This window comes from Ambystoma mexicanum, unplaced genomic scaffold (assembly GCF_040938575.1).
Source record: "Ambystoma mexicanum isolate Mex_15411 unplaced genomic scaffold, UKY_AmexF1_1 Mex_scaf16, whole genome shotgun sequence".
In the NCBI taxonomy this organism is placed as follows: Eukaryota; Metazoa; Chordata; class Amphibia; order Caudata; family Ambystomatidae; genus Ambystoma; species Ambystoma mexicanum.
The window spans coordinates 2,196,281-2,221,457 of record NW_027182391.1 but is presented as its reverse complement, the minus strand read 5'-3'; the positions used below and the strand labels follow the sequence as shown (position 1 = coordinate 2,221,457).

Here is a 25,177-nt window from a genome sequence, read left to right as displayed (position 1 = left end):
CTTTCAGGTGATTTGCAAGGAAGTGAAATATGCTAAAAATGATTTTAATTCGCTGTAGAGGTTCAGGGTGAGTGAGAGATGCTTTGAAGGAGTTCAGGTCCACACTACAATGATTAATGAGGGATTATCAGGTTGGAAACGGATTTCAGGGAAGGAAGCAAAAAGACGGCTGTTTTGACAGGAGCTAATTTTTCAATTCGCAGCAAAATGTCAAATCGCGGCAAATTTAGTTGCGTGCGTCAAGCGTAATTACGGAGAAAGTATAAGGAGTAGAAAGAGGTTCTAGGCTCGTTGGAAAGCTTAGAATCTTAGCTTTACGATGAAAGTTTAATCACGCTCCTACGATGAACGGATCAAAAGTTATAGAGATTTTTGTGGAGGTAGTTTCTCGAAATGAAAGTAAGATTCAAATGACAAATGACACTTTTGCAGGTTTGAGATCACAGAAGGGAACACAAGATTTCTATGCAGTTTGGACAGGTTAAAATAGTTTGAATTAGATTATTTTAACTAAGAGATGGGTTCTACACAGTTCTGGCTGAGTACTCGCACTATAATTTAAAATAGGAATGGGCCTCGTCACGGATCTGGTCAACAGGTTTTTTCACTCGCCACGGACGGTCTCTGCCTGGTTTTGCTCACAGCTCTCTGGGTCAGCTCTGCTCTGCACTCTGGTCTGGGTCTCTGGTTCTGATCAGGTCTGTGGGTCCGGATACAGCTCTGCTTCCAGGTTCAGATATGATTCTGGCCCAGGGTTCTGGCCAGAATCAAACAGCTCGCCCGGCTGCTTGAATAATTTGCAAAAGATTTTGAGGCCTGCTGAAAATGGATTCAACTGATGGTTGAGGCCTCAATGCTACAAGTTCTGAAGTCTGGATTCTAAGTTCTAGATATGGTCCTTTTGGATATTGTCTGGTCCGGCAGAGCGCTTCATAAGGAAGTTGAGAGTGAGTCCCTTGCCTGTCCAAAGCAGTCTCTTTTTATGTGTTTTGAAAATGGGTGTGTGCGTGGCATAACTAAGCCGGCCCTTTGCAACTTATCATTGGCCAGTTCTCCTCTCTCCCTTGATTGGGGGAACTGAGTTGTGAGTCATAGTGATGAGGTAGGTTTATGGTCAGAGGATCCTCCCCTTGTCAAATTGCACACAAATCTATTTTTGATCCAAATACACATTTATCTATGTACCATTTTTCTAATATTATATGTCCAGTTAACATATTTTCTGTAGCACCAAACCATCCAATCCCTGTCTTTGTAAGATGTTGTGTCCACTTTTGACAGAATTCTGCCCTTTTCATCCAGATAACGACCTCTAAACTTTTCCAGATTTTACACAAATGTGCACAAGGGATATGGGTTTCAGATGCTAAAGTGTCAGATTTTTAACATTCATACATTTGGAGTAACAACCTTATTTCTGCTACTACTCGCTAGAACATACCACAGGGTCCCAACACCTTTTAAAATGTGCACAGAAAAATCACAAGAATAATGGTATTAATTATATAATTTTGACAAGTCCGTAATATGAATTATCCATCTTTTTAAAATTATGCCCTGGCCCAGAGGGGTGTGGTTTGGTTCTCAAAGCACATGGGAAGCTTCTGTCTGTCCCCGCCTCCAGCTCAGGTGGCTCCCAGAGGCACTGCCCCTCCCATTTCCTTCCAGGAGGAAGCCGTTTACGACCCCCCTAATATAACATTTGCCTGAGCCCAGGACAGTGCATTGTTTAGTTTCCTGCAGTCCCCAAGTGCCACTTCCCTAATTCAATCAGAGAGGTGTCATCTCCTTTTGGCAGGGGCAGCAGAAAGCAGCCAGGCCTGGGAACACAGCTGCTGATCAAGTTTCGGGGGTAGTTGTCAGGCAGAATTCAATCTCTTTGAACTTTAAGACTCTTTTTAATCAAGGCACAGTTCTGCAAGACAGCTCTCCTGTCGTAGTTTAGACCACTAGCGCTGGCTTGTGGAAATTGTCGGTACTGCAACTATTTTTTTAGGAGTTGTCTTGAATTTGACAGGAGAATTTTGCTATTGTTTTGATGGGCATCCTGACAGTAGAATGGTGACGTGGAACACCCCACAAGAGGTTGAATCTTGAGAGTGGTCTTGTGCCCATGATTTTAGCAACTTTTTGACATCAATAAAAACGGATTTTTGAACAAAAGTCTCCTGTATTAGCTATCTTGCAATGTTCGAAATGGACATTTTGAGCTTGCACTTCAGAAAAACAGAGGTGATTTCAAGGCGCTTTTGATCTAACAGGCCCTGCTAGTCTTTTGATTTAGTTTTGTTTTGGGATAGAATGATGGGCGGCGACAGCTCATCCCCACATCTATCCAGTCCAATAATTCGACATTGGTCAAAACCCTTGACAATAGCTACCTACACATGACACACACTACCTGCACCAGACACACACTACCTGCAGGTCTGACAAACGGGTGGACAGTTGGGGTGACTATGCATACTATTCACACGTACATACATCTTATTCCAGGGTTGCTGCCACATGGGTTGCAAGAGATGCAGGCTTTGGAATTATCATCCTTTTTAGGTCATGGATCTGTGGAATTATGTTGAGCAGATTCCCCTGGAGTAGGTAGAGTAGAATTTCCACAGTAGATCAACGGGAATAATGTGTGTAATCCCTAAATGGTGGCATCAATTTGTGGATATCAATGGTGATGGGGCAACATCCCCATTAGTTACCAGGGATGTGATGGAAGCAGTTTTTGGTCACAGCACAGAGGGTACAAGGGCATGCTGAGATTGGACCTAAGGTGACAAAAAGGGGTCTGGGTCAGGTTAGGGGAGCCTGGTAAGTAACGGACCGATTTACACCCACTCCTTAACAGTAAAACAGAGTGTGTACGACCTCCTGAAAATGGCACTGTTGTATTTTGAACAGGGAAACGGAAGTGGGATCCCTCTGGCCAATTAAATTTAGTACTTGGCAAGGGGGCATTTATATTAAATAAATTAGGAAGGCAAATGGGGTGATATTGTGGAGTTCAGAGTCTTTTTCATACACTTTTTATTCTTTTGGTCTCGGACACAAACTCCAAATCCATCCCTCATCTCCAGTTTATCTAGGTTTCAAGTCAATGTTTTGAATGTAGTTGCAGCATGGCCTGTGCCATTCTCACCATGGGAAGAGATTGGCGCTTTCCCTTTTAAATGACGATTCTGTCATTGTTTCCTCGATTGTGCTGTTGGGTTATATTATTCATGTTTGGGCCAATACACAAGTCATCAGTGATTACGTAATGGACTGGTCAAGCAGACGTCCGATTGGTGGCAAACGCCTGCTTTTTATCATTTGTGTATGGAAAATGGGAGCTTCCATGTATTAATTTAGTCATTTCTGAATAAATATATAAAATATGCATTTAAAATGTTTGTTCACCAAGCCTGTTTTTCCCTAGTGTTTTGGATGCAACACATTTCTAAATAAAAATGAATTTTATTTTCCTGCTGCATGTTACCTCTGTTCCACTAAATGTTCCCATTGGAGCACCACTTCTCTGCCACCTATTAGGGTGCCTTTCCCCAATAGATTGCACTTGAAAGTCCAATAAGTTACTACGTGAGGTGTTCACATGACTACTACTGAGTAGAGTCTTATTAAATATGCTCCCTGCGATTGTGAAAGTATTGAAACTAATAATGTGCTTCTCCTTTTATGTTAATAGGTGACTGCCCCAGAAAAGCAAAAACAGTGATTGTTCGATTCTCTGGACTATCGCAGTGAAAAGCCTCATTCTTGGAATATGCAATTTCCAAGCATCTTTAGAAGTGCGCAAATTTGGGGTCCAGTTGCCTTTTCAGAGTATTTAGGAACTGGGCTGCGAAGCCTGTTGATACATGATGGCTTCCATCCATGCAACCCCTTCGTGGTAACATCCAGTGACCAAGCGTGTTCATTCTGTAAATCCTGGGGAGAGGGATATCTAGCATGAAACCGACTGTGTGATGTGCAGTAAGAAAAGTATTTTTCATTTGAGCTCTGAATTTGGAAAAGGTTAATTGAAAAGGCTTCTCTTAAGGAGAAGGCACCTGACAAAATAAACTGGCAAGACATGTTACACGTGCACAAAATGTGGGAACAATTGCCATCTCAAGAGCATACTTTCTGCCCACATGAGGACATAGGTATAAAACCTTATCAGTGCACTGAATTTGATAACTGTATCATGCAAATGGACGTCATTATCAGCCACCAGAAAATGAATAAAGGTGAGAAACCTTATGAGTGCATTCAATGTCAGAAAGGGTTTGCTACAAAGGGGGAGCTTACTATCCACCAGAGAACACATACAGGTGAGAAACCTTATGAGTGCATTGAATGTGGGAAAGGGTTTGCTACAAAGGGAGAGCTTACTATCCACCAGAGAACACATACAGGTGAGAAGCCTTATGAGTGCACTGAATGTGGAAAAGGGTTTGCTACAAAGGGAGAGCTTACTGTCCACCAGAGAACACATACAGGTGAGAAGCCTTATGGGTGCACTGAATGTGGAAAAGGGTTTGCTCAGAAAGGAAAACTTATTTGCCACCAGAGAACACATACAGGTGAGAAGCCTTATGGGTGCACTGAATGTGGAAAAGGGTTTGCTCAGAAAGGAAAACTTATTTGCCACCAGAGAACACATACAGGTGAGAAGCCTTATGAGTGCACTGAATGTGGAAAAAGGTTTGCTACAAAGGGAGAGCTTACTGTCCACCAGAGAACACATACAGGTGAGAAGCCTTATGAGTGCACTGAATGTGGAAAAGGGTTTGCTCAGAAAGGAAAACTTATTTGCCACCAGAGAACACATACAGGTGAGAAGCCTTATGAGTGCATTGAATGTGGGAAAGGGTTTGCTTGGAAGGCATATCTTATTAGCCACCAGAGAACACATACAGGTGAGAATCCTTATGAGTGCACTGAATGTGGACATGGGTTTGCTCGGAAAGAAAATCTTATTAATCACCAGATAAAACATACAGGTGAGAATCCTTATGAGTGCACTGAATGTGGAAAAGGGTTTGCTGAGAAACGACATCTTATTGGGCACCAGAGAACACATACAGGTGAGAAGCCTTATGAGTGCACTGAATGTGGGAAAGGGTTTGCTACAAAGGGATATCTTACTCGCCACCAGAGAACACATACAGGTGAGAAGCCTTATGGGTGCACTGAATGTGGGAAAGGGTTTGTTACAAAGCAAGACTTTACTGTCCACCAGAGAACGCATACAGGTGAGAAGCCTTATGGGTGCACTGAATGTGGAAAAGGGTTTGCTAAGAAAGGAAAACTTATTAGGCACCATAGAACACATACAGGTGAGAAACCTTATGAGTGCATTGAATGTGGGAAAGGGTTTGCTACAAAGGGAGAGCTTACTATCCACCAGAGAACACATACAGGTGAGAAGCCTTATGAGTGCACTGAATGTGGAAAAGGGTTTGCTACAAAGGGAGAGCTTACTGTCCACCAGAGAACACATACAGGTGAGAAGCCTTATGAGTGCACTGAATGTGGAAAAGGGTTTGCTCAGAAAGGAAAACTTATTTGCCACCAGAGAACACATACAGGTGAGAAGCCTTATGAGTGCATTGAATGTGGGAAAGGGTTTGCTTGGAAGGCACATCTTATTAGCCACCAGAGAACACATACAGGTGAGAATCCTTATGAGTGCACTGAATGTGGACATGGGTTTGCTCGGAAAGAAAATCTTATTAATCACCAGATAAAACATACAGGTGAGAATCCTTATGAGTGCACTGAATGTGGAAAAGGGTTTGCTGAGAAACGACATCTTATTGGGCACCAGAGAACACATACAGGTGAGAAGCCTTATGAGTGCACTGAATGTGGGAAAGGGTTTGCTACAAAGGGATATCTTACTCGCCACCAGAGAACACATACAGGTGAGAAGCCTTATGGGTGCACTGAATGTGGGAAAGGGTTTGCTACAAAGCAAGATTTTACTGTCCACCAGAGAACACATACAGGTGAGAAGCCTTATGGGTGCACTGAATGTGGAAAAGGGTTTGCTCAGAAAGGAAAACTTATTTGCCACCAGAGAACACATACAGGTGAGAAGCCTTATGGGTGCACTGAATGTGGAAAAGGGTTTGCTCAGAAAGGAAAACTTATTTGCCACCAGAGAACACATACAGGTGAGAAGCCTTATGAGTGCATTGAATGTGGGAAAGGGTTTGCTTGGAAGGCACATCTTATTAGCCACCAGAGAACACATGCAGGTAAAAAAAATGCATAACTGCGTTGAGTGTGGGAACTGGTTTAGTCCTAAGGTACGTCTTATTTACCAGCACTGAATCAAAAATTGTCAAATTTGTATACTCTCTTTTTGCAGCGATTTCTTAATGGCCCCTCTTCAACTTTTCTCTTTCATGCAAATGCTTGGTAACTCTGCTGTGTAGTAGAATAGGGCCTCATTACGAGGTTGGTGGTAGCCGTGCCTGTATGGCAGCCGGCACCGCCACCCGCGAATAGGCTATTACCGGCCCATTACGAGTTGAATGGGCCGGTAATTGCCATTCGTGGGTGGCAGTGTTACTGCACTCCCCATTCCCATTCTGCCCCAAAGGGCAGAATGGAGATGGAGATGGGGATCATGGATGCACCGGCACCGTTAATAACAGGGCCGGTGCAGCTGCAGGTTTTGCTCGTGGGTGCCGCACAGGCCGCCAGGTCAGACCTGGTGGGGTGTCGGGCACCCGCGAGTAAAACTCATACTTTGGTGGTACGGTGTGAACGGTGCCGGTGCCATACCGGCACTGTTCACACTGTACCGCCAAAGTTATAATGAGGCCCATAGTCTTGGGTGTGTCTCTAATTTATAACATTGTTCTTGTGCTTACCAATACATACTAATGACTATGAATGGAGCTGGATATCTGGTCTCTGGTGTGCTCACGTTTAATCATGAATGAGGAAAAAGGAACAGAGGTCATGGGGGTGTGGTGTGGCTCCACTACTTACACTGGCCTCAATGTATTTTCTGGTGCAAAATGCATAGAGGCACAGAGCCGTGCCAAGCTCCCTGATGGCAGAAATGTTTCTAGAGAACAGCTGCACTGGGATATGGATATCATAAATGAGTAAACTGTGGCAGGAAGGAATCCATTAGAAATGCCTCTACTGGGAATTTACTGGGAATTACATATGTACACCCCCATAAAGTAATTTTACTAGCAACATCAACACATAGGGATTAAAATACTGCAAATTTCAATTATTTGGAGCCCTCCTGACTAATAAAAATGGAGAAGGCTATATTCTCACATGGCAATTAGACTAAGCTTGGCACAACACATGTGCGCAAAGACTGTTTTGCAAAGGGAAAACATGGATAATGGCATTCATAAAACTGGACTCTACAATATTACTCAAACCCATTTCCAAGAAATGCATGCTTCACCAGGAGTGCCATCCTTGCTGAATGCTGCAGTGTTTCCACTGTTTGTAGCATGGTCTACAGTTTTCTATTCTCCTCAGGATCCCCTGTACTGTATTACACTTTTGCCTATCTCTGTTGGAGCATTTAGGATTAGTAGATGATTCCCTGGCCTGGGATCGACATGTGGGGGTGTGATTGCACAAGGGAGGGTGCATGCCCACTATTAAAGCACTAACTTAAAATAAATTGGTTTGATGAGCAGGGCACAGAGAAGATGTCAAATTATGTGGACATGTATTTTAGAAAAGTGTCATTTTGTGAATAGAGTAGAAAGGGCAAATGTAATAGAAATATGCACTGTGTTGTGAGACAATAAAAGTCATGCAAATTTGGAAATGAAATGGTGCCTTTCTGTCTGAAATGAGAGTTTTGGGTTTAATGATATCACAGCTGTTCTCTAAATTCCAAGCAGAAATAGTGTTTATAAAATAAAGCTGGTCTTGGATAAACTGACATGTCTAATGTAAAAGTCTCCCTCCCAGTCTCACGGAGTGAAATGCTGATGAAATGAATATTGAGCTTCAGCCAATATGTCACTGTGTTCATATTAAAAATAAATTGTTAGGAACTCAATTGGTGTTAAATCTTTTTCCCTGACTTTTTGTGTAAACTGCCTCCTGAAACAGAGGCGATTCATTTGTTTTAATTAGTGGGACCACCTCTATTCCAGATTTATGCTGAAATGTATTTTTTATTTTTGGATTTGTAGAGCGTGCTACATCCCACAGGCAGTGAGGCGCTATAAGGACATGTAAGAGAGCTTGCTTGAGGCTTACAGGAGTGCAGCCCATGGAGAAATGAGTAATACATTTTGCTTGGCTACAGGCTAATACTTTACAGAACAAACCGTAAATGAGCGACAGGAAGAACACAGATAAAAGAATGCATAGCATGATGGGATGGGCCATTCAGGCAAATAGCCTGGTTTTGAAGCTGCATGAAAATCAATCATCCTGATTGGGGCTGGGAGGGTGTTCCAAAATGTTGCGGCCATGGTTGGGAAACTGGATCCCCCAGCACATGCTCTACGTGTGGGAGGTGCAGTGATACGATTGGCATAGGCAGAACTAGATGCTCTGGAGGAGGTCTGTTTGGTGATCCTGTGTGCTAAGTACGGGGGCGCCAGGCCATGAAGTCATTTATGTGTGAGGGCCAGTGTTTTGAAGACCATCCTTTCCTTGACAGGTAGCCAGTGTACCTGCCTCCTGACCTCAGAAATGTGATCCCTGCTTGAGATGCCTGTTGCGGCCCTTAAGGCATTGTTCTGAGCTATTTGGAGTTTAGCCAGATTCTTCTGGGATGTCCCAACAAAGAGGGCATTGCAATAGTCCAGCCTTGAACCAATGATGGCCCTTGCGATGGTCATGCAGTTCTGTTGGGAGAAGAAGGGCCTAATTGCATTGATCAGTTTAGAGTGCTAGGCTGCGGAGGATGCAATGGCATTGACCTGCCTATCCATGGGCAGGCTAGGTTCGAGATACATGCCCAGAGTCTTGATTACTTGAGACACTGTGATGGGAATGTTTGTCTTAAACTTTCTTGTTATTACCATGGAGGGAGTGGGTAGTGACAGATGAGGTGGGGTAAGGGGGTGGGAAAGAGGTGATCAAGTAGGGAGCTGCTCGTGACTGAGGGGGTGGGGTAACATGAAGGAGGTGGTAATGGTTTCAGTGGATGGGTGGGAAAGAGGTGAACGTGGTGGGAGGTGGTAGTGATGGAGGATGTGGGGTAGGGAGGAGGTGGTGCTTGTGTTCAAATCTGCAGGGTGTGCCCTTCCACACCTTACCCTTTATCGGCATTAAAGAAAACATGGAGGAAATTAAGATAAGTGTTTACAAATCAATGGATTGATACAAAATTGTGAATTAAACCCACATTCAACATTTGCTGTTTTTGTATAAACATTTGCTAGCATGACCTGCCACTTTTCTTACAACAAATGCGATGGATGAACTTTCTTTTGCATAGAATTGTGATAACTGCGGAGTATACTGCGACACAAGTTAGCATAGCTCTCAACCATTTGTGTTGCAAAGGCGGGTGAACATCACCCGATTTTGTTTTTTGGTGGGTGAGACGCCCATTGGAATTAATGGGCGTACAAGAGGCTTGGCGGGTGAGTCAGCCCTTTTCAAGGCGGGTGACACCTGCCAAAAGTGTGAGAGTTGAGAGCTGAGTTGGACAGGATTTTGGCTGAAGACTTTTTGTGTTGGGGAAAGGCCTCGCTGTCCCTGCACTAGTAGAGTTTCCCTACCTAAACTCAAAAATAAGGATCTGTCGGTGCCAGAAGTCCAAAACAAAACCATCCTGTGTGGAAGTACTATTCTGACCCTCGCACTCTAAACAAATGAATTCTAAGGTGAAAAGGATGAATTCTGAGGTGAAAAAGATAATGTGCCTCAATATGACTCTGGCGGTAGCCGGCTGGCGCCGAATTTTTTTCTGCCCGGAAAAAAAATATTCCCCATTACCATCGGGTCCCATAGGACTCAATGGGAATGGGGAGGACGGTAGCACCAGCACCATTAATAACGGAGGGACAGCCAGGGCTGTAATGCCCCAGTGATTCCCCATTGCCAGGTGCCGGAAAAAAAATATGGCCTAGGGGAGGCCAACGTGAAGTTTCAAAGTGGTCATACGAGGGTCAAGCTAAATCCCTTGTACAGTCGAAAGTCTTTGACACGTTGTGAAAGCTAAGTGAACAGTGATAATTGGCAAACGTGAACCTGACTGAGGGATGCCTGCGCATTGGGGTAAATAGTAATATACCCGAGAACATTGTGATGACAAGTATGATCCCGACTGAGGGATGCCCACAGTGAGTTAATGGTCTGAGCCTGATCGAGGGGGTGGCTAATGTTGATTAAAGGATCAGAGCCCGGCTGAGGGGGATCCAAGGTGAAGAATAGTCACACGATGTGAACATTAACAGAAGGAACTTTTGTTTTGTGTCTATAACTATCAGGCCCTCTAAAGCAAGAGACTTTGCATGAACGAGACTTTGGTACAGAAGGCCCTTATATTGTGGAAAGGAATTGTAAGCTTGTGCCGGAGAACCCCTAAAGTGTGCTGTGCTCAAGGGTCCCGCCTTGTCCCATGCTAAAAACGTGGGGAAGGGAGACCCCAGCTTTAGCATCCTGACTTATAATTTTGTGAACACTTTTTTTTCTTGTGAACATTATCCAACACTATTTTGTAGCATAGCGGTAAGGATGGGCAATATTTTAATTTAGTATAGGCCCTTTTTATGTGACTAGGCTCCACTAGGACTGTATTGTTAATGTTTGATGGTTGTAGTTTGCTCCCAACTTAGATTTAGGTTTAGTTTAGGGGTTTATTTCACCCATTTTTGCAGTTTAATAAACACCCTTGAACTGTGATCACTTGTGTCTGTCTTACTTTGAACCCATTCCTTCCTTACAGGACACAGGTGTGCGCTTGCTGCCACTAGAGCGCTGCCTGTGCTCATGGATACCTGTGCTCCGCATTACTCCTCTCCTCTTCGTCATCCCAGTGTTATGGGAATAGTGGTGCTTTCCTGAATGCACTGTATGAATGTTTGCAATGGGTTTTAAAGGAAACTAGGTTTGGAAGAAGAGTAGGTGGAGTTGGAAAAAGTGTTTTGTAATTTTACAAGGCCATTTAGAGTTGGCCTTCTGGGTGTGACAAGATTTGTACTACTCTCCATGGCGCAAAGAGGGAAGGTGTTACAATAGGCTATGGGGAATTGGAGATGTATCTTCAGAAAGGAAATGGGGATACCATGTCTCACCCGATGACACCATAACCATCTCCTGGAGGCTATCTCCGCCATGTGTTCCTCCCTCATATAACCGCCCCCAGGGTCAGGTTCAGGTAGTGACAGCTGTCCCCTGGCCACATGGGAGGAGGTCACAGCCGGTAGAGGAGCTCATTTTCAGGCTACCCTCGGCCTCCTCTTCCCCTCCCCCATCTCTGTCTTTCTGCTATCCATGAATGGTGTGCCGCCAACGACATCTGCCTTAATGCCAGTAAGTCTGAGATTCTACTCATCAGCACACCCACTCACTCCTTCCCTGCAGCTCTCTGGCCGGCCTCTCTTGGCCCTCTTCCTGCTCCTACCTGCAAGGCAAAAAAAACTCTGGGTCATCTTCGACTCCACACTCTTTCTCTCCTCACATATCTGACGTCTCTAAGAAGTCACACTACCAGCTACACCTCCTCAGAGGTATCCTTCCTTTCCTCTCCTTCCCCCAGAAGCTCACTGTCTCTAGAGCCCTGGTTCTCGTGAAGCTGGACTACTGTAACAGCCTCTATCTAAATCTGCCTGCCTCTACTCTCCGCCCTCTGCAACTCATCCAGAACAGGACTGCGAGACTTGTCCTTGGCCTCAAGCCCAGGGACCGTATCTCTCCAGGACTGAAATCACTACACTGGCTCCCAGTGGCTGTGAGGATTAAGTTCAAAACCCTCTGCATTGTCCACAAGGCCTTCTGGGCATTGGGCCAAAATACCTCCAACTCTCTCTTCCTAAATATCTTTCTTCTCGAGCTCTTCGCTCATCCGCCTCCAACTCCCTCAGGGTCAGCCGCTTCTCCAAGCAACGAGTTGGGGGTAGATCTCTCTACAGCAGGGGCCTCCCTCTGGAACAGCCTTCCTGCCTCCCTGAAACTTGAGGAGAACCATCTCCGGTTCCGGAAGCACCTCAAAACCTTCCTCTTTGCCTCCACTTTCTCTCCCCTGCTAACATCACTAAATCTGCACCAAATCTGTGACTGGGCCACTCACCGATCTCGGTCCTTGGCCCAGCCACTCTTCCCTGCACTGCCTCCCTGGCAACCCCTGCACTGCGGGACTGTCTCTGTATCCCTTCAGCCCCTCCTCCTGGCACTTACCTTGCACTTGCCATCAGCTGACCCTTATTATTCATCTTGTATTCTACTAACCCTGTACTGCACTTTCCCCTCTCCCTTTCCCCTTGCACTTTTTCCCTTCCCCTCTACCCTTGCACGATCTGAATGACACCTGGCCTAGTAGGATTGTTGTCTGTCTCCCCTTGTTACCCCCACCCCCCTGCCTCGTCGCGCCTTGAAACACTTGTGTATAGGCCCGTTACAAATGCCATATCATATCATGATACCATCAGATAATCACAATCCCATGCTTTTTTGCATGGCATTGTGATTCCATTGCTTTTTTTGCACGGGATTGTGATTCCTCTGGTGTTTTTTGCACAGGAGTCTGCATTACCTCCATATAGACACCCACGAGCATGTACACCCCAGCACCTACTCCACTGCCCTCTTCCTTCCTGCACTTGCACGGTCTGAATATTCACAAGGCATCGTAGGTTCGACCATTCCTTCCCCACTATATTTATATTTGTGTTTATAATGTACTTCAATCCCATGTCCCCCACCCCTCTTGCCGCGTTTAATACACAGACTTAATTTTCTGTATAAGCGCCTAACAAGCAAACAATAAATAAAATGAAATAGCAGTTCCTTGTCCCAGTGCTTTCTTATGAAAGGTGCTCCACATGCTGACAGAACTCATACCAAGAAAATGTTTCAACCTCCTGCCTCATTCAGGGCATAGAAACATTGTGCCCAGCCAGAATCCACCTGTTTTCCTATTGGAGTCAGAAAGGTCATTATGGGTTCCTAGTCATGGGGAATGTGAACCTGTTATGGTGGAGGGAAAGAGGCGAGAATTTGAGGAAATGTGCTGGTGGTGATGACATGAGTTTTGGAGAAATTGAGTATCGGGTGGTAAATTGTCGCACACTTGGGAATTTTAGACAGATAATCAGTGCTGTGGGAAGAACGCTCTGGTTAAAGGAGGGAAAGAGAAAAGTATTTGGATAAGAGCTGCTAAGGGATCCCACAGCAGGAGATGTGCTTGCTTAGGAGCTGGATGTAAAGAGGAAATTGTAGAGGTCAAAGAACACACACAACTGAGGAACTCCTCTGATAGAGGGGGTCAAGAGGATGTTGTGGCATGCAAGGAGGAGAAAAACGGGCATTTCAGTAAGTAGGTAGCAATACAGGCTTGGACACTGCCCTGCAAGATGTGGTGCAACAGTCAAAAAGGACGAAGTTGGCAACAGTACAGAAGGCATCAGAAATCCGAGAGAGTGGTGAGGAGGTTTGAAGCATGGGCGAGTGCTGTTTCACTGTGGAATTCAAATGGGATTTGGGTGTTAATGTGTTAAGGTGAGGGTGCTGCTGAGTCCATGCATCCCAATTTATGACGATGCAGCTGAGCACCATGTGCTCATGAAATCTTAAATAGTTCAGAAGTGAGACATGACGTGTTAAGCAGGGTTTATGGCATCAACTGTTCTGTATTTACTCTTATCCCCTGCCGCCCCCCAACTAAACCCCCCATCAGAAGTAGTGACGGAGTAGAACAGCAGGCAACCTATTGTAGGTTAGGAAGATTGCAGTGAACCGGAAGATGTTGAACATGTGAGAGCAGTATGTGCAAGGCAGGGGTGTCAGCACCTTAACTGATCCTGGGTGACAATGGATAGAAAGAAGCACGGGAAGTGTCAGCAGACCAAAGGACGAGTGCTGTTCCTGCTACAGTAGTGGGGGTAAAAAAGAGACAGGCGAAAATTGGAAGGGTGTGTGTAAGTGTGATGGGAAGAGTGTCATGAGGGGATGGGAGTAAAGCACAGCCAATTGGGGTGGCAAGAATGGGCTGGGGGACCTTGATAACTTACAAGTCTGGGAGCAAAGGGAGTAATGTTACTTCATAATATGTGGCAGTACCTAACCACATACAAGCTGCATTTATCATACCGACTGTACCATGGCTCTTCATAGCTGTGAACAAATTACTCGTGATCTGCATGAGTACCGGCTAAACTGTCTAACCGGACCGACATTGCTACTAAACCAGCAGTGATCCAAATCCTAAAGGTGAAACGGGTAGAGCCTTATAGGTCCTGCACCTTCACCTCGTTTGCTGATGTGGCCTGAGAATGGGCTTTATCTACAGGAGTGGTGTGAGCTGATAAAGTTGCAACACAAACAATAGTACGATGGTGTCAAAATAAAAGAATGTCAATCAAGGCTCTGAAAATAGGAACTTTAGTAACAATGATCAATGGACACAACAAATTAAACCAGTTAGACCGGGGAGTGCTGCAAGTGTGTTTACTGTTACTGGAGCTCTACACTGACAGTCCAAACCAGAGTCTTTCTACAGTCTCCATCTGTGTGAAGGCGGAGCATCCACGCTAAAACCTGCAGCTACAGTGAAGCGGATTAGTGCAAGTGTGTTTACTGTGTTTCCTGCTGGTTGCTTGATGTTCCCAGCCCTGCTCTATGGAAAAGTTACATCACCCCAGGGGACATTTGAGCCAGTGTTTTCAAAGAGGCAATGGACGGAAGCCTGGGGAGGGGAGTGCTTGCTGGTGAGTAAAGTGAGTCACACAGGTATGCTGTGCCTGCTAAACGGTTCTTGTACTCTTAGCATAGCGAGCGCTCCTTGCATTGATATGAAGGTTGTAAACCAGAAGGGGCATCTACTTCTATTTTCTCCCTCTATACAGACTTGCTCAATCCGCCCAGCCTGTCACAAATGAGTATTTACTCCTTAAGGAGTGGTGCAAAGATCTTCCACACCGAAAACATGGCGGCACACATTGGGATAACCGATCAGGATATGATATGATAGTTTATTTATATAGCGCCTATACACCATGTGTTCCAAAGCGCTTCAAGGCAAGGGAGGGAACAAGGGAAAATACAATGACATTCTTACAGGCCATGAACAGTAAGGATGTGAAATTAACTATCGTACTCGGCCTGACGACATTTCAGATAGTGCAAGAGCTAAGACATAGATAAGGAAGGGAGAGGGAGAGTGGGAAGGAAATGGAAACAGACAGGCGACTACCGTACTAGGCCTGATGACATTTCCGGTAGAGCCGGAGAAAAACAAAAGGTGAGGGAGAGGGGTGCAGAAAGGGAGGGGAGGAACACAACAAGCGACTATCGTACTAGGCCTGACAACATTTCAGATAGTGCTGGAGGGGGGGGGTGGGGAGGAAAAAAACAGTAATGGGAGTGTGGAGGAAACAGACGAGGTTGCTATCATATTAGGTCCAGGGACAATTCTGATAGAGTAAGTGCATAGACGAAAGTAAGGGGAGGAGATAGGAAAAGGGAGAAGGGAAAGGAGGAGAGAACAGAGAGTAAGCAGTCAAAAAGAGTGGAGAAGCAAGAGTGGAGAGCGAATACAATTGCAGAAGTCAGTAGTAACACATAATGTTGCAAGCCAGGATACAAGATGAACAGCATGATTCAGGGCCACCATGAGTACAAGATGCAAAGGAAGTCCAGCATGAAAGTTGAGAAAGAGTGACGCACTGTGAATGAATGAAGGCCATAAAAGTCAAATCCAGCATTGGCCACAAGACGGTGATGGTGAAACCAGAATGTATCAGGACAGACTCCTGCAGAAGTAGGCTGGAGGAGGTTGAGGGGGAGCAGGGTAGAAGAATCAAGCAAAACAGGTAACACCTGTGTGCGAGAAGGGGGGGCACAAGGGAACATCACAGGGGGACCAGAGGGGGCGGGGAAGGCCTGTGGGGACAGAGGGGGTTACACATGTTGGTGCATGCTTACCTTCTGTCTGAGCAGGGGGTCGGGGCCCTGGGTCCTCCTAGTTCGACAGCTGCAAACAGGAATTGCCCTTTTCTTCGTCTGCCCTTCACTGCAGACGCCCGGGCCGAGACAGAAACAAAGCCCCCCCCTGCGTCTCCAGTGCTTCCACCTTGAACAGACACTGCGTTACTACAACTATCTTGTATTATTACGAACAAAACAATTATAGAGATCCCCGCCGAGCCAGTGCAAGAAGTGATCATCCGAATAAAAAATGCTTTGCCACAACAGATTGAGACAATCTTGGAAACACAGTATGTTTCTTTTTCTACACGGCCTCACATTGTGACATATGAAAACTTGTCCCAATCCCCACTGTTTTTTTGCCTAAGAGTCCTTGGACCCTAAGCAAATGCCTTCACCTCTGGACCTTCCACTGCAGGATTCCTCTCAAAATGAAGAGGGATCCATCCACATGCATACTACCATACACAACGTACCCAACAAATCGGGCTCTATCCTTCATGCTCTGATCTTTACCCTTTTCCGGATGGTGAATCCATACGACTCAATCTCTGAGGAATTTTGCAAACAGCACGCCCTCCTAACTACAATGTCCTCCCGATTGGCATTTCTGGAGGGTTTCATCCATGGAAGGGTTCAATGCTAAGATGAATGTTCCGGCAAAGTAGGGGTACCACAGTCAGGAGGGAGGGGGGGTCAAGAAGCCAGTACTAGTTCTGCCCTTGAGCCCCTCTCTCCAAAAAAGAAAGTAACCAAGCAGTGAAAACGGAGAACATTAAACACAGTGGGGAAGGAAACAAAATGGGTCAGTTTAAAATCAAAGAAACCCAAAAATCAGACTATTCTCCCAAAACGAGGGTGAAGAGGATCACAGAGTTTCATGAGGAGCCTATGGCGTAGTCAGTCCCCCCCCCCCCTACAATCGAGGAGGTTGCAACTACCAACAACCACCAAATCTAATCTAACCCCTGCAAAACACACAAGCAAAAAGCCAGCATGTGCCCCCTAGGAAGGCAAAGAAGTAGTCAAATAAGCAAACAAAGGGCTCCGCGGAAGGGCTGAAGGGCCTAATTGACAAGTTTGTAAAACCCACCGGAAAATCTGTAAAAAGTTCGGATCACAGCGTCCTGGAAATGTATTCGGACATAGAGAGTGTGGGTGAACCAGCTGACCTAAGCTTGGCTCATATGGAAGATTCACGCCAACCTCTGCATTGGTAAAGGCATTGACCACGGCGGAGCAGCAGCAATTGGAACACCCAGTGGAAAGCCAGAACAGACTACAGGAGAGGGCTCTGCAACTGGTGCCATTTTCCAAATACAGGCCCTGGGGCCCAAATATCCACTAGAACCAAGCCCTGGTAAGTTGAGACAGCCTACAAACGACTGTCAGTCTCCTAAACCCAAGTGCTCTGATGTGCAAAGAGCGGAATCGCGATGCCCAGGAAATCAATTGAGCACAGCAGCCTACTTGGGAAAGTGAAGTGAGGGATAGACCACGATCGCTAAGCATCCGCTTTGAACGACGACTAACCCATATCTGGGAGAGACAAGACCATATTCCTACCATATGAGGCACCTCCTGGGGCAACAACCCACACCCCCAATCTTTTTTCTTCAATTATTCTTGCCTTGATAAGGACCCCTTTGGGTCGAAACACATGTCAGCTGACCACCATTTAGACCAAGTGTCTACACCATAATAAATAAATAATCTCACTGAGAAATACTACATCCTAGCATGAGAATCAGTGTATGCATAAGATTCACTCAAACCAAAAACTGCAAGGTAACCACGACTGTCTATAATTTCCTTACTAGAGGCGTGGGTTCGCTTCTACCAACCTGGGACCTTGCATAGATATATCCGGAGCATTAGACTAAATGACAAGCTCAGCTCAGGAGTGTTCATATCTCTCAGGAGTGTTCATATCTAGAGCCCCGCCTTCTCTCTACCCTAGCATTGTACTACCTGGGCCCTTGCCTAGATATATCCGGAGCATTAGACTAAATGACTAGCTCAGCACAGGAGTGTTCATATCTAGAGCCAGCCTTCTCTCTACCCTAGCATTGTACTACCTGGGACCTTGCCTAGATATATCTGGAGCATTGGACTAAATGACTAGCTCAGCACAGGAGTGTTCATATCTAGAGCCCAGCCTTCTCTCTACCCTAGCATTGTACTACCTGGGACCTTACCTAGATATATCCGGAGCATTGGACTAAATGACTAGCTCAGCACAGGAGTGTTCATATCTAGAGCCCAGCCTTCTCTCTACCCTAGCATTGTACTACCTGGGACCTTACCTAGATATATCCGGAGCATTGGACTAAATGACTAGCTCAGCACAGGAGTGTTCATATCTAGAGCCCCGCCTTCTCTCTACCCTAGCATTGTACTACCTGGGACCTTGCATAGATATATCCGGAGCATTAGACTAAATGACTAGCTCAGCACAGGAGTGTTCATATCTAGAGCGCCGCCTTCTCTCTACCCTAGCATTGTACTACCTGGGACCTTGCATAGATACATCCGGAGCATTAGACTAAATGACTAGCTCAGCACAGGAGTGTTCATATCTAGAGCCCAGCCTTCTCTCTACCCTAGCATTGTACTACCTGGGACCTTGCCTAGATATATCCGGAGCATTAGACTAAATGACCAGCTCAGCACAGGAGTGTTCTTATCTAGAGCCCAGCCTTCTCTCTACCCTAGCATTGTACTACCTGGGACCTTGCATAGATATATCCGGAGCATTAGACTAAATGACTAGCTCAGCACAGGAGTGTTCATATCTAGAGCCCAGCCTTCTCTCTACCCTAGCATTGTACTACATGGGACCTTGCATAGATATATCCGGAGCATTAGACTAAATGACTAGCTCAGCACAGGAGTGTTCATATCTAGAGCCCCGCCTTCTCCCTGCCCTAGCATTTTACTACCTGGGACCTTGCCTAGATATATCCAGAGCATTAGACTAAATGACTAGCTCAGCACAGGAGTGTTCATATCTAGAGCCCCGCCTTCTCTCTGCCCTAGCATTGTACTACCTGGGACCTTGCCTAGATACATCCGGAGCATTAGACTAAATGACTAGCTCAGCACAGGAGTGTTCATATCTAGAGCCCCGCCTTCTCTCTGCCCTAGCATTGTACTACCTGGGACCTTGCATAGATATATCCGGAGCATTAGACTAAATGACTAGCTCAGCACAGGAGTGTTCATATCTAGAGCCCCGCCTTCTCTCTACCCTAGCATTGTACTACCTGTGACCTTGCCTAGATATATCCGGAGCATTAGACTAAATGACTAGCTCAGCACAGGAGTGTTCATATCTAGAGCCAGCCTTCTCTCTACCCTAGCATTGTACTACCTATGACCTTGCATAGATATATCCAGAGCATTAGACTAAATGACTAGCTCAGCACAGGAGTGTTCATATCTAGAGCCCAGCCTTCTCTCTACCCTAGCATTGTACTACCTGGGACCTTGCATAGATATATCCGGAGCATTAGACTAAATGACTAGCTCAGCACAGGAGTGTTCATATCTAGAGCCCCGCCTTCTCTCTACCCTAGCATTGTACTACCTGGGACCTTGCATAGATATATCCGGAGCATTAGACTAAATGACTAGCTCAGCACAGGAGTGTTCATATCTAGAGCCCCGCCTTCTCTCTGCCCTAGCATTGTACTACCTGGGACCTTGCCTAGATACATCCGGAGCATTAGACTAAATGACTAGCTCAGCACAGGAGTGTTCATATCTAGAGCCCCGCCTTCTCTCTGCCCTAGCATTGTACTACCTGGGACCTTGCATAGATATATCCGGAGCATTAGACTAAATGACTAGCTCAGCACAGGAGTGTTCATATCTAGAGCCCCGCCTTCTCTCTGCCCTAGCATTGTACTACCTGTGACCTTGCCTAGATATATCCGGAGCATTAGACTAAATGACTAGCTCAGCACAGGAGTGTTCATATCTAGAGCCCCGCCTTCTCTCTACCCTAGCATTGTACTACCTGTGACCTTGCCTAGATATATCCGGAGCATTACACTAAATGACTAGCTCAGCACAGGAGTGTTCATATCTAGAGCCAGCCTTCTCTCTACCCTAGCATTGTACTACCTATGACCTTGCATAGATATATCCAGAGCATTAGACTAAATGACTAGCTCAGCACAGGAGTGTTCATATCTAGAGCCCAGCCTTCTCTCTACCCTAGCATTGTACTACCTGGGACCTTGCATAGATATATCCGGAGCATTAGACAAAATGACTAGCTCAGCACAGGAGTGTTCATATCTAGAGCCCCGCCTTCTCTCTACCCTAGCATTGTACTACCTGGGACCTTGCCTAGATACATCCGGAGCATTAGACTAAATGACTAGCTCAGCACAGGAGTGTTCATATCTAGAGCCCAGCCTTCTCTCTACCCTAGCATTGTACTACCTGGGACCTTGCCTAGATACATCCGGAGCATTAGACTAAATTACTAGCTCAGCACAGGAGTGTTCATATCTAGAGCCCCGCCTTCTCTCTACCCTAGCATTGTACTACCTGGGACCTTGCCTAGATACATCCGGAGCATTAGACTAAATTACTAGCTCAGCACAGGAGTGTTCATATCTAGAGCCCCGCCTTCTCTCTACCCTAGCATTGTACTACCTGGGACCTTGCATAGATATATCCGGAGCATTAGACTAAATGACTAGCTCATCACAGAACTGTTCATATCTAGAGCCCAGCCTTCTCTCTACCCTAGCATTGTACTACCTGGGCCCTTGCCTAGATATAACCGGAGCATTAGACTAAATGACTAGCTCAGCACAGGAGTGTTCATATCTAGAGCCCCGCCTTCTCTCTACCCTAGCATTGTACTACCTGGGCCCTTGCCTAGATATAACCGGAGCATTAGACTAAATGACTAGCTCAGCACAGGAGTGTTCATATCTAGAGCCCCACCTTCTCTCTATCCTAGCATTGTACTACCTGTGACCTTGCATAGATATATCCGGAGCATTAGACTAAATGACTAGCTCAGCACAGGCGTGTTCATATCTAGAGCCCAGCCTTCTCTCTACCCTAGCATTGCACTACCTGGGACCTTGCATAGATATATCCGGAGCATTAGACTAAATGACTAGCTCAGCACAGGAGTGTTCATATCTAGAGCCCAGCCTTCTCTCTACCCTAGCATTGCACTACCTGGGACCTTGCATAGATATATCCGGAGCATTAGACTAAATGACTAGCTCAGCACAGGAGTGTTCATATCTAGAGCCCCGCCTTCTCTCTACCCTAGCATTGCACTACCTGGGACCTTGCATAGATATATCCGGAGCATTAGACTAAATGACTAGCTCAGCACAGGAGTGTTCATATCTAGAACCCCGCCTTCTCTCTACCCTAGCATTGTACTACCTGGGACCTTGCCTAGATATATCCGGAGCATTAGACTAAATGACTAGCTCAGCACAGGAGTGTTCATATCTAGAGCCCCGCCTTCTCTCTACCCTAGCATTGCACTACCTGGGACCTTGCATAGATATATCCGGAGCATTAGACTAAATGACTAGCTCAGCACAGGAGTGTTCATATCTAGAACCCCGCCTTCTCTCTACCCTAGCATTGTACTACCTGGGACCTTGCCTAGATATATCCGGAGCATTAGACTAAATGACTAGCTCAGCACAGGAGTGTTCATATCTAGAGCCCCGCCTTCTCTCTACCCTAGCATTGTACTACCTGGGACCTTGCCTAGATATATCCGGAGCATTAGACTAAATGACTAGCTCAGCACAGGAGTCTTCATATCTAGAGCCCCGCCTTCTCTCTACCCTAGCATTGTACTACCTGGGACCTTGCCTAGATATATCCGGAGCATTAGACTAAATGACTAGCTCAGCACAGGAGTCTTCATATCTAGAGCCCCGCCTTCTCTCTACCCTAGCATTGTACTACCTGGGACCTTGCATAGATATATCCGGAGCATTAGACTAAATGACTAGCTCAGCACAGGAGTGTTCATATCTAGAGCCCCGCCTTCTCTCTACCCTAGCATTGTACTACCTGGGACCTTGCCTAGATATATCCGGAGCATTAGACTAAATGACTAGCTCAGCACAGGAGTGTTCATATCTAGAGCCCCGCCTTCTCTCTACCCTAGCATTGTACTACCTGGGACCTTGCCTAGATATATCCGGAGCATTAGACTAAATGACTAGCTCAGCACAGGAGTGTTCATATCTAGAGCCCCGCCTTCTCTCTACCCTAGCATTGTACTACCTGGGACCTTGCCTAGATATATCCGGAGCATTAGACTAAATGACTAGCTCAGCACAGGAGTGTTCATATCTAGAGCCCCGCCTTCTCTCTACCCTAGCATTGTACTACCTGGGACCTTGCCTAGATATATCCGGAGCATTAGACTAAATGACTAGCTCAGCACAGGAGTGTTCATATCTAGAGCCCCGCCTTCTCTCTACCCTAGCATTGTACTACCTGGGACCTTGCCTAGATATATCCGGAGCATTAGACTAAATGACTAGCTCAGCACAGGAGTGTTCATATCTAGAGCCCCGCCTTCTCTCTACCCTAGCATTGTACTACCTGGGACCTTGCCTAGATACATCCGGAGCATTAGACTAAATGACTAGCTCAGCACAGGAGTGTTCATATCTAGAGCCCCGCCTTCTCTCTACCCTAGCATTGTACTACCTGGGACCTTGCATAGATATATCCGGAGCATTAGACTAAATGACTAGCTCATCACAGGACTGTTCATATCTAGAGCCCAGCCTTCTCTCTACCCTAGCATTGTACTACCTGGGACCTTGCATAGATATATCCGGAGCATTAGACTAAATGACTAGCTCAGCACAGGAGTGTTCATATCTAGAGCCCCGCCTTCTCTCTACCCTAGCATTGTACTACCTGGGCCCTTGCCTAGATATAACCGGAGCATTAGACTAAATGACTAGCTCAGCACAGGAGTGTTCATATCTAGAGCCCCGCCTTCTCTCTATCCTAGCATTGTACTACCTGTGACCTTGCATAGATATATCCGGAGCATTAGACTAAATGACTAGCTCAGCACAGGAGTGTTCATATCTAGAGCCCAGCCTTCTCTCTACCCTAGCATTGCACTACCTGGGACCCTGCCTAGATATATCCGGAGCATTAGACTAAATGACTAGCCCAGCACAGGAGTGTTCATATCTAGAGCCCAGCCTTCTCTCTACCCTAGCATTGCACTACCTGGGACCTTGCCTAGATATATCCGGAGCATTAGACTAAATGACTAGCTCAGCACAGAACTGTTCATATCTAGAGCCCAGCCTTCTCTCTGCCCTATCATTGTACTACCTGGGACCTTGCCTACATATATCCGGAGCATTAGACTAAATGACAAGCTCAGCACAGGAGTGTTCATATCTAGAGCCCCGCCTTCTCTCTACCCTAGCATTGTACTACCTGGGACCTTGCCTAGATATATCCGGAGCATTAGACTAAATGACTAGCTCAGCACAGGAGTGTTCATATCTAGAGCCCAGCCTTCTCTCTACCCTAGCATTGTACTACCTGGGACCTTGCCTAGATATATCCGGAGCATTAGACTAAATGACTAGCTCAGCACAGGAGTGTTCATATCTAGAGCCCCGCCTTCTCTCTACCCTAGCATTGTACTACCTGGGACCTTGCCTAGATACATCCGGAGCATTAGACTAAATGACTAGCTCAGCACAGGAGTGTTCATATCTAGAGCCCCGCCTTCTCTCTACCCTAGCATTGTACTACCTGGGACCTTGCATAGATATATCCGGAGCATTAGACTAAATGACTAGCTCATCACAGGACTGTTCATATCTAGAGCCCAGCCTTCTCTCTACCCTAGCATTGTACTACCTGGGACCTTGCATAGATATATCCGGAGCATTAGACTAAATGACTAGCTCAGCACAGGAGTGTTCATATCTAGAGCCCCGCCTTCTCTCTACCCTAGCATTGTACTACCTGGGCCCTTGCCTAGATATAACCGGAGCATTAGACTAAATGACTAGCTCAGCACAGGAGTGTTCATATCTAGAGCCCCGCCTTCTCTCTATCCTAGCATTGTACTACCTGTGACCTTGCATAGATATATCCGGAGCATTAGACTAAATGACTAGCTCAGCACAGGAGTGTTCATATCTAGAGCCCCGCCTTCTCTCTACCCTAGCATTGCACTACCTGGGACCCTGCCTAGATATATCCGGAGCATTAGACTAAATGACTAGCCCAGCACAGGAGTGTTCATATCTAGAGCCCAGCCTTCTCTCTACCCTAGCATTGCACTACCTGGGACCTTGCCTAGATATATCCGGAGCATTACACTAAATGACTTGCTCAGCACAGGAGTGTTCATATCTAGAGCCCAGCCTTCCCTCTGCCCTAGCATTGTACTACCTGGGACCTTGCCTAGATATATCCGGAGCATTAGACTAAATGACAAGCTCAGCACAGGAGTGTTCATATCTAGAGCCCAGCCTTCTCTCTGCCCTAGCATTGTACTACCTGGGACATTGCCTAGTTATATCCGGAGCATTAGACTAAATGACTAGCTCAGCACAGGAGTGTTCATATCTCGAACCCCGCCTTCTCTCTGCCCTAGCATTGTACTACCTGGGACCTTGCCTAGATATATCCGGAGCATTAGACTAAATGACTTGCTCAGCACAGGAGTGTTCATATCTAGAGCCCCGCCTTCTCTCTACCCTAGCATTGTACTACCTGGGACCTTGCCTAGATATATCCGGAGCATTAGACTAAATGACTAGCTCAGCACAGGAGTCTTCATATCTAGAGCCCCGCCTTCTCTCGACCCTAGCATTGTACTACCTGGGACCTTGCATAGATATATCCGGAGCATTAGACTAAATGACTAGCTCAGCACAGGAGTGTTCATATCTAGAGCCCCGCCTTCTCTCTACCCTAGCATTGTACTACCTGGGCCCTTGCCTAGATATAACAGGAGCATTAGACTAAATGACTAGCTCAGCACAGGAGTGTTCATATCTAGAGCCCCGCCTTCTCTCTGCCCTAG

The 25,177-nt window shown here is 46.1% G+C and overlaps 1 pseudogene; it reads left to right on the top strand.

The window, feature by feature from the left end:
• Nucleotides 1-25,177, top strand: part of LOC138554396 (zinc finger protein 585A-like) — a 497,760-nt pseudogene that overhangs the window by 62,203 nt on the left and 410,380 nt on the right.